Source organism: Eumetopias jubatus, unplaced genomic scaffold (genome assembly GCF_037043125.1).
Source record: "Eumetopias jubatus isolate StellerSeaLion01/CBP00866 unplaced genomic scaffold, mEumJub1_p1.0 scaffold_5, whole genome shotgun sequence".
NCBI classification, from domain to species: domain Eukaryota; kingdom Metazoa; phylum Chordata; class Mammalia; order Carnivora; family Otariidae; genus Eumetopias; species Eumetopias jubatus.
The window spans coordinates 11,292,533-11,302,429 of record NW_028274811.1 but is presented as its reverse complement, the minus strand read 5'-3'; positions in this window follow the sequence as shown (position 1 = coordinate 11,302,429).

Here is a 9,897-nt window from a genome sequence, read left to right as displayed (position 1 = left end):
GGTTACTGCAATAACAGAATGAAATGAAGCGTGTGCACATGGCGTCTTAGCCATGTGAACATGTAAAAATGTTAGTGAGGAACCGAGGAGAAAATCACAGATGACTTCTGGTGTCCTCTCTGTGCTAGGCACAATGCTGGGCACTCAACATACACAGTTGTCTTTCATCTTTACAATGACCCTGCGAGAGGCAGGCTGTGGTAAGCGTTCCCATATATGTCACCTAGTGCATTTCCTGGTTTGGAGCGGTTGTTCAATAGATATCAATTTCCTGTTGTAACTGTGCTTAGGGACCTAGGTTAAATAACATCTATGGTTCTCGGGTTTCCTTAACTGTAACATAGGGGACTTGAACTAAATAATATTCCGTGTTCCATCTAGGCTTAATTGTTTATGATCGAATTTTTGAACTTGCCCTTGGAAAAGTGGTTCTATGATCAGAAAAGTTTGGGACCTAACTGGAATCAAAGTTAAATGAGACTCCTGTCCGAGGTTATGTAACACATCTGTAGCCAACCTTCGGGGTGATCGGGGATGTTCTGTATCTTGACAGGGGTTTGGGTTACACAGGTGCATGCATTTGTCAAAACACAGCAACTATAGACCTTGTGTTTGCGCATTTCGTGGCACATACATTTTACATGGGAAGGAAAGATCTGTAAAGAAAACAACCATGGAGCTCTAGTTAACCAGATGCATGCTGTATTTAGGGAGACGTGTACTGAGGCCTGGAGGTTACTCTGAAATGCCCCAAAATTAACATGGAGGATAGATGTGATACAGAAAGTATAGTCAAACGATCATGAAGGAATCCAGGTGTCCGCTGCAAAGTGCTTTCAACTCTGCCGTGTGTTTGAGATTTTTCATTATCAAATGTGAGCGAAAACAAACCACTAGCAAAGTCCAGTTTCCTGGCTGGAGCTTTATCTCTCTGACCAGCCCATACTCCAGCTTCCCCTGGGGCCACCAGGAGAAGAAGAGCCTCCGTCTGAGCTTTCAGCCTAACCGGAAACAGACTCTCTATTTATTGTGGTGATTCTCTTCCTAGGCAAAATTACCCTTTTTCATAAGGGGGGAAGCAAACTTCCCTCCAGCTCAGCCCCTTCCTGCTAGAAAGAGCCAACGTGCTCTGTAAGCCCTAGTAAGGCATTCTGAAATAACCCATCTGCTCTGGCTCACTGCCTCCCCACCCCCAACAGCCACTCTCACCATCGCGCCCCCCACCCCACCCCACCACGGCATGGCCTGGCTTCGGGATCCAGCGAGCCCTGGAACCTACCCCCCCCCCCCCACCGAGAGTCCTCCTCTGCCTTCCCTCTCTCAGTGCGATCTGGGACAAGGCCGGGGTTTCAGCAGACGTCTCTATGTACGGTTTTAGTTGGGTTAATAAATTAACCAGGCGCAACAGATCCGCTTCCCGCTATGTCTCCAACTCTGATCTCAGCCCACTTCAGCGTGATCATTATTCCTGCTATTTGCCTATGCTTTTCTTAATCGCCAGCGCTTTGCATCTCGTTCCAGAGCTCATTTAAATTTTCACAAAGATAGACAAGGCAAGCGTCATTCAGCTTTCACAGATGGAGAACCTGGGAGGCCGTGCAAACTCACATTTATTGAGCTCCTACTGTATGCCGTCATGCGCTGCATGTTTTCGTGTACCCCATCCCACTCAGAACCCACAACCTCCTCGTGAGATGCTTATGGCATAGCTGCCACCGTACCGCTTTCGCAAATGGGGAAACTGAGGCCCAGAGAATAGTTGTTGAGTTCTGACAACCAGTGGGCAACTGACACCAGAAGCGTGGTCCCACAGAATGTCAGAGCAGAAGGGGGGAGGTCGGTGGCTTCCTGGCCCCACCTCTCTACTTTCCAGTGGAGGGTACCAAGGCCCCCGGAGTGGATGTGAGCTCCTTAGAAGAAAAACTTAGAATTAGAACTCAGGTCTACATTTTCTGCCTCAATTTAGAAACCGAGACACTCCATTATAGACACAGACATATGGGGAAGCTGGAGTGTCTCACGCCCACGGGGTAGCTGTGTGCCACGCGAGGCTGGCCTCACAGTTTGTAAATCTGGCAGGAGCTGAATGCTGGGTTGTCTTGAACGCTTAGCCACTTGCAGCCTGCCAGGCACTCGGGCAGCCCAGACAGAATCGATGTTCCTTGTGCAATAATCATCTCACGTGCCGGGAGGCTCTGAAAGCAGGCGCGGAATCAATAACTGCATTGAAATGAGTAGCGAGTGGAAAAAAACCCCACATAAAATAGAGCCCAGAGCGGCTGGGCTCCTGGGCCAGCTTATAGAGCCCCCACCCTTCACATCCTGATTTGGTCTGATTGGGTTTGAGGGTGACGGGGTTGGGGGGTGTTGCGGGGGGGGGGTGGAGTCCAAAAGCCCAATTTCCTCACTGATCTGACATGTATCCCCGCCATGCAGGTAGCCTAAGCTTGCTGATCAGATAGCCTTTAGATACGGCTGTGCGTGCCCCAGTGTTAAGACAGAGGGATTCCTACTTCTGAGCTGGCATTTATACTCCTCTCCCAATAAAGCTGGTAGCTAGGTGTGAGGTTCGTTTGCATGTTTAGTTGCTTGCATATATTCTAAAGTTGCTCAGTCCTCTAACACATGGGGCTCCTGTCATCGAAGGGGAACCGTGCTGGATGAACTGTCCTGTGGGCAGGTGGCTTGTACCCCGGTGTGAATGGCATGGAACAAGCCCACTCTTGAACTTCATTTGGACTGCTAATTAGCCGAGGATGCGCCTCTCACTGAAGAGGGACAGTATTGATCTAGCCACAGCGCACCCTGGATTGGACTGCCGAGGTCCCACACATGATCTCAAGACAGAATGAGCCAGACTTTGGTAGAAATACTGCTTTCAGACAATTGGAGGCTAAGTATTGTTGGGTCCCCTGGGCCGGGGATGGGATTTGCACAGACGGAATGGGTATTCTCACTGTCAGTCCTAGAGCAGGTGATTTATTCCCAGGCGAGGTGACCATGGAACTGAACATCCCAAACGAGGTCTGTTTGGGGAGCACAATAGTATAGTTACAAGAGCACATCAGGTGTGAACCAGGACTGATGGCCGTTACTCTCTTAGGGTACTTGAGCAAAATAAGTGAAGACACTGCCTCCCCGGCTCTGAGTCAGGAGAGGCTTGGATCACTTCCCTGCCTCGATGGCAGCAGGCACGGCATCAAGAGGGAGAGGGACAGAAGCGACCCTGCGGACGGGACGGATCTGGGTCCTGGCACTTCCTGGACTCTATTCTCTGGCTTGTACTTCCAGTACGTCACCTCTGAATGTTAGGTGCAGATTCCTGAAATGCTCCTGCCTGGACATCTGTGTGCGGAGAACGAAGGGAAGGGATGGGTGAGCATAGAAAAGACGGGCGGGAAAGAAGTGTCCCCTCCCTTGAGGGCTGAGGGGTAGGAGCAGTGGGGGGCGGCATGCGGGGGTGTCTCAGGCAGAGCTCAGCTGCGCGCACTGCTACAGCAGCGTCCCGAAGGCGGTGGCAGGACGCGCGACAGTAGGATGTAATAATCACCAGGCAAGGCCGGAGAGTGGGGACCGGGGGAGGAGGGGGTCGGGGTGGGTCGGGGTGGGTCGGGGAGGACCCGGGAGGGGCGGGGGCGGAGCCGGGGAGGGGGCGGATCCCGGCCGGCCTGCGAAGGCCCTCCTGCAGTCTGTGAATCCTGGGGCTTGACTCACCTCCGCAAGCCCACCTGCGCTCTTTGCTGCCTGAGTGATCTTAACGCGGTATTCACTTTGCAAGTCAAGATGCTTTTAGATTCTGTTGCTCTTCTGCGCCTCGCGTGGCTCCTCACGCCTGGGGCGACTCCGGATGGCTTTGGGAAGCAGCCTGAGCTCCGGGCTCCCAGCGGGCATGTGGAGCTCTGAATTGGAATTGCCCGCCGTTTACCCGTCTCTCCCACTCCCTCTGCTAACAGCGACTTGACATTGTCACATCCTCGGTGCCCAACACCGTGCCTGGCGTAAAGCAGGCCTCCGGGATGTCTTGGAATAAATGGTGGCAAGAGATGGCAGGGATCTGAGGTGCGAAACAGAGGTCAAGATAGAGCCTCCGTGTTCCTCAAGGTCTCAGATGTTCATGCCGGTTCTCCAAGATGATATAAAGCCTCTATTCTTGTTTGGGTGTTCAATTCGATTTTCTTGATCTGCTGCCTGGGTTACACGGAGAGAAAAACGACCTTTACTATTGCGGCTTAAAAAAACGACCAGGGCAAACGGGATTTATTTTTTTAATTAAATGCTTCCAGAAAAATTTCTGCTAGTGCATCTTTTTTCTTTGCAGTTCTTACAACTGATAGCATATAGGGGTGCTATTCGTGCCATCTCAGTATTTTCAGTTTCTCCACAGTACAGGAGTCCATTGAAAAAAATTACCATTATTGCTTTGGAGTTCTGAAGTTATTTCCTAGCAAGATCTAGAAGGAGCGTTTCCCTCTTTTAATTTGGCTTGCGGTTTTACTCAGAAAACTTCCATTGTGTTAGGAGAAATTACATGATATATGTAGTCCTATTGGAAAAATGATAAGAGGCGAAAATGAAAGTAATAATCATCCCAACTTTGACACATTTTTGAGAACTATAAACTCCCCCATTATCACCACCACCAAAATCTAGTCACTGTTATTAACACACACACCCACACGCTCACACACATTGTCACTCACACTCGTATACTCTCATCAGTATACACACATACAAACACACAAGCAGTCTCACACACACACTCCTCCACATCCACATTCACACACGTGCACACATAGACATTCACATGCACCCACAAACTCATTCACATGTGTATCTACTTAAAAAAAAACAAACCCAGAAATGGGGCACCTGGGTGGCTCAGTGGGTCGGGCCACTGACTCTTGATTTCGGTTCAGGTCATGGTCTCAGGGTTGTGAGACTGAGCCCCAACTCCGGTTTCCATGCTGGGGCTGGAGCCTGCTTAAGATTCTCCCTCTCCCTCTCCATCTGCCACTCCCCCACCTCCTTCTCTAAAAAGAAAACAAAAAAACAAAAAACCATAACCATCCTAATTATACTCTACTACCATTTTCCTTTTTCATGTAAAAGTATTGTATAGACCTATTTCATGCTCAGAATGAGAAGATACCTCATTCTCTTTTTATAATTTTGTTTTTGGCATTTAACCTTTTAATCCGAGAGTTACTTCTTTGTATGCTATGAGACAGGGGTCTAATATTGATGTTTTCTTTTTTTTAATTTTATTTATTTATTTATTTGAGCGAGCGAGAGAGAGAGCGCGAGAGACAGAGCACGAGTTGGGGGGGGTGGCAAAGGGAGAGGGAGAAGCAGGCTCCCCGCTGAGCAAAGAGCCTGATGCTGGGACTGGATACGGGCACTCTGGGATCATGACCTGAGTCAAAGGCAGAGGCTTAACCGACTGAGACACCCAGGCGCCCCTAACATTGATTTTCTAAATGAATTGACAGGTGTCTCACCCAGTCATCAAAAACTATACTTCCCTACTGATTTAAAATGCTGCTTTTATCATGAACTGAATTCCCATATGAATGTGAATCCATCTGGACTTTTCTTCTGTTTCATTGATCTATTTATTTCCATGCCAATTAATTATTATTTAACTTATATGATTTATGATGTAGTCAGCTTTTTGCCTATTCCTGCATAAAATAATTGATAATTTTAATTTCCATTTTAATGTTTTATCTGGTAGAAAAAGGTCCCTTTCATGGCTTCTATTTTCTGGTTTATTTTTAACTTTTAATTTTAAACTTAAACAAAAGAATACATGCATATAATTTAAAAACTAAATACACAAGAAGGCTTATAATTATAAACGACAGTTGTCCTGATGCTATTCATCTCTTCATTTCTCCTCCTCAGAGGTCATCACTTTTGCTTCTTTTAGCTGATAGTTCTGGCATTAACCTTATATTTCTAAATAATGTAATTATACTGCTAATCACTTGATTTATCACGTTTACACATCACTTACTGACTTCTATTAATAAGTATTTCTTTCTCTTACCTCTCATTCCACTCCCTCTTCAACAGAGTATATCCCAAATTTTGGCTAAATACATAATTCGTGTTTACATTAAGATGGGGCAAATACTTTTTAATTTCCTTATGTCTGATGTACATTCTCTAGGGTATACTTTAGTGCAAATCTACAGAAGGCAACTTTCCATGCTTTTACTTGTCCAATAATTTCTTTATGTTGCCTTCATTTTTGAAGTATAATTTTGCTGAGTTTAGACTTCTAGGTAGGTGGTTATTTCCTTTCAATATACTGAAAATAACATTCCCCTGTGTTCTGGCTTTTTATTTTATTTTCTGATACTGAGAAGGCAGCTGTCACTCTGTCACTCCCTTGAAAGCAATCTTTTTCCCTGGCTCCTTTTGTTTTTTTTAAAGATTTTATTTATTTATTTGAGAGAGAGAATGAGAAAGAGAGAGCACGAGAGGGGGGAGGGTCAGAGGGAGAAGCAGGCTCCCCGCAGAGCAGGGAGCCCGATGCGGGGCTCGATTCCAGGACCCTGAGATCATGACCTGAGCCGAAGGCAGACACCCAACCAACTGAGCCACCCAGGCGCCCTCTCTAGCTCCTTTTAAGATGTTCTCTTTCTCTTTGCTTTTCTTGCAAGCCAAAGAAGTGTGGGTTCCTTTCTATTTGTCCTAGGGATTTATCGGACTCCCAAATTTGTGAGTTGATTAACGCCACGAGTTCTCACTCATTGAGAACTTACACTTGACCTTGTCTTTCATCAAATCCTGGACATTCTTAGTAATTTTTTTTTCTTCAGTTATTGCTCTTACCCTATTCCTTGATACTGTCCTCTGGGGTCTAATTGGAGACATATATCTCCAAGATCTAACGTACATATGTTAGATCTTTTTTATGCTATGACAAACCGTGGCCTCCGGGTCAGCCATCTATTTTTGTAAACAAAGTTTTGAATATAGTCATGCTTATTTATTTGCTTCTTGTCTCTGGCTTTTTTTCTTTTTAAAGCTACAATGGCAGGTGCGAGTAGTTGCAACTGACACAGTGTGGCTTGCACGGCCTAAAGCATTTACCATCTCACCTTTCAAGCAAGTTTGCCAAAGCTTACTTGATGTTTTTATCCTCTCTTCTGTTTTCTCTTTCATCCCTTTGGCCTTTCTCTAATGCATTCTGGATATTTTCTTCTCATTTATATTCCAAGTTTCCTGGTCAAATCTTTGGCCATCTCCACTCGACTGTTAAACTGTGCATTGGATTCTTCATCATGGTCATTGTATTTTTTTTAGCTCCAGAATTCCTACTTCCTTCTCTTTCAAATCAAGGTCACTTTTTTTGGTTTCCACTTCCCAGCTGAAATTTCCAAGCTCTACATTTTTTTTTCTTTCAAGACAGGAAACATGGTTTTGTAGTCTGTGCCCAATACTTTCACTATCTGAAGTCAGTATGTCTTTGTGGGTCTGTTTTTGTTATCATTTCCCGCCACCAGTCCTCACTCACTGAGAACTTACACTTGACATTGCATTTAAACATTTTTGGGGGGTTATAGATAATTTGAGACCTAGGATGAAAATATTTGCCTCCACAGAGAATGTTCACTTGTTTCTGACACTCTGGGACCACATGAACTGAAGTTGCAGAGTTGAGATTCCCAGAGTCACCCGTGTGAGAACACTGTCTGATACGCTGTCGCACACACTGGTGGTTCCCAAACTCACCTGCGCATTGGCATCACCTGGGGAGCTTTCTAGTAGACTGACGCCTGTGTCCCACCCCCAGGTAGTCCGTGGTGCAGCCTGCCCATTGGAATTTTTAAAAGCTCCCCCGAGATTCTAATGTGCAGACACATCTGGGAAGCTCTGTGCTAAGAGCAAAGCCCTTCAGGACCTCAGCTTAATGTGTGCGAGTGTTTATCAGACTCTCTACTCGGCTGGCCCTTTTATCTCTTTCGTCCAGGGAGGCTGCCAAATACCACAGCCCCAGACTGCAGCTGTTTCTTCCCGAGCAGAACAAAAGCAGCTTTGAGAGCTTGCTTCTCGGATTCTCCAAAATGTTGGCGTAGTAATCCAGTGCTATCTGATCAGCTTTCTGGTGCTTTTAAGAAGAATTAAAAAATAAATATGTATTATTTATATTTACAAAATGCATTTAATTATATGTTTTAATATCGTATAGTAAAATAATGAAGTTATATATTTAATATTTATAAATTAAAATATATTGACTATAATTACAGATATATAATATATTTAAATAATTAAATGTACACATATACATTATTGTATTGTATATATACATTGTGTATATATAGTATATAATTAAATACATTTTGTAAATATAAATAATACATATTTATTTTTTAATTCTTCTTAAAAGCACCCAAAACATATATATGTGTGTGTGTATTTATATATATATATATATATATATATATGTAGTTTCCATACAGCTGTTTTAGTTGACCTCAATGGGAAGGTTGGTTTAGCCTGCAATTAAGAGAATTGAAAGTCCTCCAGTTCCTTTTTAGAAGGAACGAGGGGAGTATTTTAGAGCTCTCACCCTTCTGAAATGTCTCTTTCATTTACGCCCTGAAGTTATAATTTGGCTAGGATTTGAAATCTAGGTTAAAACTTAATTTTCCTTTAGATATTTGAAGGCACTGCCTTATTAATCTGTAACATTCACTGTAGCTGTGGATAATCCTATTTCTACCTCATATCTGTTTTCCTGGGAAATGACTTTTTTTTTTTTTTTTGCTTTTTTGGGAACCATTAGGATCTTCCGTTTTCCCCCAGAAATCTGACATCTCATAACTTGTGCACTTTGGTATGGGTCTTATTTTATCCATTTTCTTGGGCATAGAAGAGACACTTGCAATCTGGAGATTTTTATTTTCACTGCTAGAAATTGTATTGCCACAAAACTTTCATATTTCCCACCTTTGTATTTTCTCTTTTCTTTTTTTAAGAAATCATTTGGTTGGATGGTGAGCCTGTTGAATTCATCCTCTACATCACTTACCGTTTCTTTCCTAATTTTTCATGCTATGTCTTTTTGTGCTCATTCTTGGAAGATATCCTTAACTTTATTCTCCAACCTTCGTACTGAATATTGTATTTCAATTAAATTTTTTTTCTAGGAGAGATTTTTATTTTTTGTTCTTTCAGTTAGTTATCCTTTCATATAACCTCTATTTCTGGGTATAAGGATACAGTTTCTTCACTTTTTTCCCTAGTGTTATAGATTTTTAAATCTTACCTCCTCCTCCATTTGTTTCCTCGAGATTTTTTTTTCCTTTATTCTCACATTGGTCTTTCTCTTTCATGCTAGAGGTTCTCGTCCATTGTCTAGGAGAGTTGGCACCTGATCATATCTAAGAGTGAGCCTCTAAAATATTGTTTGGAGGCCCTGAGTGCATGGGCAGTACCTGTTGACCTGTGGCTCCATTTAGGGGCGATTGAGCAGAGAGTTCATAAGAAGAAGGAAGGAAGGAAGGAAGGAAGGAAGGAAGGAAGGAAGAAAGGAAAGAAAGAAAGAAAGAAAGAAAGAAAGAAAGAAAGAAAGAAAGAAAGAAAGAAAGAAAGAAAGAAAGAAAGAAAAGAAAGAGAGAGAGAGAGAAAGAAAGAAAGAAAGAAAGAAAGAAAGAAAGAAAGAAAGAAAGAAAAGAAAGAAAGAGAAAGAAAGGAAGGAAGGAAGGAAGAAAGAAAAAGAAAGAAAGAAAGAAAAGAAAGAAAGAAGAAAGAAGGTGAGGAGGGAGGAAGAAAGGAAGGAAACAAAACCAGAAGCTTTGTCTTTACAGCCATTTAGTTTGTGAAAAAAAGAATCTTTTGAGATTCTTTATGCACCTGTCAGCATATGGAGGACCATTTGGG